We start from the raw sequence: 5,000 nt of genomic DNA, 5'->3' as shown, positions 1-5,000 counted from the left end.
TAATCTTATGGTCAATCACTGGCATGCAATTTTTGAGTAGGAGTTGTAGGGTGTGTGTGTATGTGTGGTGGGGGGTGTTAAACACACAATTTACAATTCAACTGCAGCTTTATTGCCTTGAAGAAACACAATCATGTTTATACATTACCGTTCAGGTGTTATAGAACAAATAGTTAATTATGATTAAAAAACAGATTAACGTTAAAGGAGCTTAATAATTCTATAGTTTAACCCTTGCCTTCCTTTAATAGCGTGTTTCATTGCTAAGAGCATGTTAACATTTCCAAGCCAGTATTGTCTGTACCACCATGGAAATGTTTTTGAAACAAAGCTAGAAATGCAGAGAGTGGATGTGAAACCTTTGATCTCCTGTTCGAATAGCATGTTTAATAATAACATTTGAACCACCGGCACTGTTGATGTTTCATAACTGACCGCTGGCACATTGGTTACACACTAATCTCCCATCTTGGTTTTAATTCTAAGTTTGGACAGGTCGTGTATTAGTTAAGGCAGGATATTTTCTGTCCTCCGCAGAACATTAGAAAACATCTTCAGGTTCTAAATATTCTTTCCTGCCCCCTCTGCATTGAACGAGAAAACATAAAACACCCTAACACAGATTCTGATAAGGAATATGGCATCAATGCACTAGCATGCATTTCATAGGTAGCTTGCTGCTCCTCTCTGCATTTGCTTTTGAGATCAAGATTATCATAAATGAAGGCTGCTGTCAAGACTATCGTGATTTACTGACAGCTTGAACCAATCAATCTACAAGTTCAGATTAAAAGTATAAAATTCTTTTTTTTTATTTTAATCTAAGTGAAAATAAAGAGGCCTTAAAATTTCATAGCTCCCAGAAACTCTGCAAGTATTCATTTTGCTCTACTTTCTCTTTCAACCTCACCGCAGGAGGCTACTTCCATGACATCTTTATATATGATGTTCTCGTTTCAAAATGCCATTGAACCTTCAAATGAACACTGCTCTATGATCTTTGAATACAAAAACACTAGTATCAGATTTTTCTTATTGACATGCACTCAGCTAAAGCCATCTATATATGTCAAAGTGCATATCCCACATTAAAAACATCTACTGTACATTTGTGCTAACTAAATGTGCTATTTTTAAAGTGATGTACTTTCCCAAAGCATAAACATATTTTTTGCATAGGACTGTTTAATATGAATATTGATATCAATGATGTTATAAAGTACAGAAAGTAGAAGATGGATACTTATCTCATGTTACAAATTAAAAAGCTTCATTTAACGTATATATATATATATATATATATATATATATATATATTATTGGAATGTGTTGAATTGTAAAAATAAAGAATTGTGCATTTTAAATCCATGTTAATTAATTTAAACAAAATCTATTTAGATATTTTCTTATCTGTAAGACTGTAATTGACGATAACGTTGCTAATAGTAGTACTACTACAACCATTACTACTAATAATAATCATTATAACTGTTAAAATAAACTTAATTTTGTGTTTGGAAATTATATTTAAAAATAATTCCCAGGCAAGATATTTGAGTTCCTTGCTGATTAGTAGTGTCACAATATTGTTTGGCGGGGTGTAATGCATGGAGGTACGAACAAGAAGGATTGCTGGTTCCCTGCCTCCTTTGGCTGAAGGAGCTTACAGAGATGCCGTTGATCAGGTATATAGATGGCCTGCAGATGCGTCCATCATTCATAAAACATGCCTCTACACTCGGAATTGGTCTTGCAAAGAAGCAGGGTGGCACAACACTTCATCAGTCTTCAGGCGCAACAAATCAAGTGCTGTAACCTAAGGCCATACCACAATTGTCACTTAAAACCTAGTTGCCTCAAGGAACTAGAATCTGATGTTTATCTGTCTGAAAAATATAGTTAACTCTGATAACACAAGCAACCGTACCCAAAATAGGGGGCGGCACTAGTGCAAGATAATTGATCACCATGGCAGTTAAGTATCCCAAGATGAAAATCGAGGACGCTCAGCATAACACAAGGTCAAATAATCATCACATTTTTCATCATTCCTAATGAACTGCCTCACTCTCCAAATGTCTATTCATGTTTGATAAATGTTTGTTTCAGCTGAACAGTTAAAGCAACAGAGTGTGTTGAAAGTTTTCAGTGAAAAAATCCAACTCGGTCAAACTTTTATGCAAGCTAAAGCAACGTAGAGAATCAAGGCAATACTGGCACTAATACATTAATTATTATTATTCAGTTAAGTGGGTTAGTATTGCTAAAAGTATAGGGGATTGTCAATCAATTAGGCCTCATAAATAAATTACATTAATGAAAACATCGCTAGGATCCTTCAAAAAGCATCTTGATGAGGTTCTTAGATCAATAAGCTTCTAACAACCACACAAGCTAAATGGCCTACATGGCCTCCTCTATTTTAACCTGTCTCATATTCTTCTGTTCTAATCACAATTAGGTACGAATAACATCAAAACGTTGACCCACCTGCCAATCACGAATTACAATCCCATTACATGATTGTGTGTTCCCATTGGATAGATGGAAGAAACCTGTCAACCAGAAACTATGCATCACATACAAGGTATGTAATGTACAATTGGCAGGTAGGTTAAGGTTATTAGTGGTAATCTGTTGATTTCACGTGTTGGCCAGTGTTCCTTTTATCATAATCTCTTAAAAATGTTTTTTTTTTTTTAATATTTAAAAAACATATAGTTTACTGGATGCAATTAATCATTCTCTGCATTTAACGACAAGAAAGAGAACGTCCATTCATCCTAGACTTGCGGTATTGGTGGGACCCTGAAACAGGTTTCAATAATATGAATGTTAAGCGTTACAAGGAAGGCAACAATACAATAGATCTTTATAATGTATTGGCCTCAGAATCAATTTCAAAACACAAAGCATTCCAATGAAGCAATGTGATATCTGCTGTTTTGGAATTTTAGACAGAATCTTCCACAGAATCTTCCAATCTTCCAAAGAAGCAACAGAAATTCACAAGGAAATATCGGTTTACAATAATCCCAAATAAGACAAATCCACACACCATCTCCTCAGCCAGAAGAAGAGCTTAGCTGTATATCTAAGGTTGTATAAGATATCTGACTTAAATTCTGAATACTATATATAGAACATATATGGGGTTTTAAATACAATTGATTGTGTTTTTATGCCCTTTTCAAGCACCTACGTAAGTCAGAGACTCAACAGACCATACAGTAAAGTGTGGGTCTATAAGTGGAGGATTTGGCTGCTTTAGACCATTTTTCTGAGCATAGTTCCAATTTATAATAACTTCAACATATAATGACAGCGGACTTTTTTCCAGCTCATTGTGAATACCTTTGTGGTGGTGTTCCCCACTTTTTCCACTGAGGTTGGCAATAACAGTTTACTACTTGTGATAGCTATTGTTCAGACTGTTGCTGATCAGATCAAGCATTTTGCCAGGGGAAATCAAGTACCAAAGTAAGCCAATGGAAATTACTATTTCAAACCAAGAGTGCTTGAGACAAATTAATCAATACATACCTGCCTAACATGCTATAGTGAGACAAAAATGGTTAAGAGAAACAATGACATAAAATGAAGACATTTTTGTCTTTATTATAGGAATCGCAGATATTATGTTATGCAAAACTGCTGTTTCAAATGTACTGTTTCAAATGACAAATTAAAATAAAACATCTATTATTAAGGTCCAAAGACAAATCTTCCTCAACCAATTAATTAGAAAATCTCATGGTCCTAAAACAAACTTTTGTTTGCCTTGATTTGCTCTTTAAACTTTCATCCCGGTGCCTTTTTTCACCTTTACTCTTATTCTTTCACTGTCACATTAAGAGGTTTAAAAGCCCATCTGCTAGCCGTTCAACATCAAAAATAATTTGTATGTTTGTCATTTTCACCCCCAAAAGCACAAGAATCAAACCTGCCCATCCAGCTCTCAGCCGAGGCACCCGGACAGCACTCTTATGTGTGCACAAGCATAAACAGTTCTCTATTTGACTTATGTAGCTTAACGAACGCATCTGAAGATAGCATCAATAATTCAGACCACTCAGGAGGTGGTGAGTCGAACAAGTCCCTTCTGGTTAGACTTATTTAAAGACCAGGCGGAGTTAAGCAGGAGACAGTGCTGTTACAAGGGCCATGGTCCGAGGGGAATTTGGACAGTCTCCATTACACCAGCGGAGCGATTTGTGCAGAATTATGTCAACGCACAGAGATCTGGACCTTTGGGGAAAGTGAAATGTCTGATCTCTGAGTAAAGTGATCCAAGACAAGTATTTTTTGCTAAGGACTGTTAAGCTGCCAAACTCAAAGTGAGTCAACTCCACTTGAATGGATGGGTATGTAAATGAACTGACTAATGAAATAATTTTAATTTTTTTATCAATAGGAAAGAAGGCAGAACTAAGTTATTAAAACTAATAAAGATTACATGTACAAATTAAACAAGTGGAGAAAAAATGTATGGAAAATTATAATTATTATAGTAATTATATATATAGATTCACACAATGCCAGCATTCCAGTAGTATATTCAAACCCCTGCATATGTACGCCTATCCAGAGAGTTGGACATCTTAATCAAACATAAAATTGCTTTATCTTGGTCACAATTTACAGTAAACACAATGCTTAATACAATCAATTGACAACATAATATGACTATATAAACAGACAGATGGATATCTAGACAATAATATTAAAAGCTTTAAAAATTAATTTGCAGGCCTAAAATTACAAAAAAACAGTATTTAGTTTACGTGGTGGCATTTAAAATAATAATCTATAAATATATGGTAGAAATTTGCAGTACATATAGAGTTCAGAAGTTAGATATTTATTTTATAATGTTAGTCTTGAAATTATATATATTTATATATCAGCCTATATATAATTTAGACAATAATATATACCAAAGTGAATATCCCCCACACACACATGAACACATCTATAAACCAACCAAGGAGAGAAAACAG

General features: G+C 34.5%; 1 long non-coding RNA gene across 1 annotated transcript in view; it reads left to right on the top strand.

Moving 5' to 3' along the window:
* Nucleotides 1-5,000, top strand: part of LOC136758919 (uncharacterized) — a 32,725-nt gene that overhangs the window by 24,033 nt on the left and 3,692 nt on the right. Inside the window, exon 3 of the long non-coding RNA XR_010819999.1 lies at nt 2,462-2,587. This is a non-coding gene — a long non-coding RNA (uncharacterized LOC136758919). The remainder of the gene's footprint in view (nt 1-2,461; nt 2,588-5,000) is intronic.

The sequence above is a fragment of the Amia ocellicauda genome, chromosome 9, assembly GCF_036373705.1.
Source record: "Amia ocellicauda isolate fAmiCal2 chromosome 9, fAmiCal2.hap1, whole genome shotgun sequence".
Lineage (NCBI taxonomy): Eukaryota > Metazoa > Chordata > Actinopteri > Amiiformes > Amiidae > Amia > Amia ocellicauda.
This window is presented reverse-complemented; position numbering and strand designations above follow the sequence as displayed.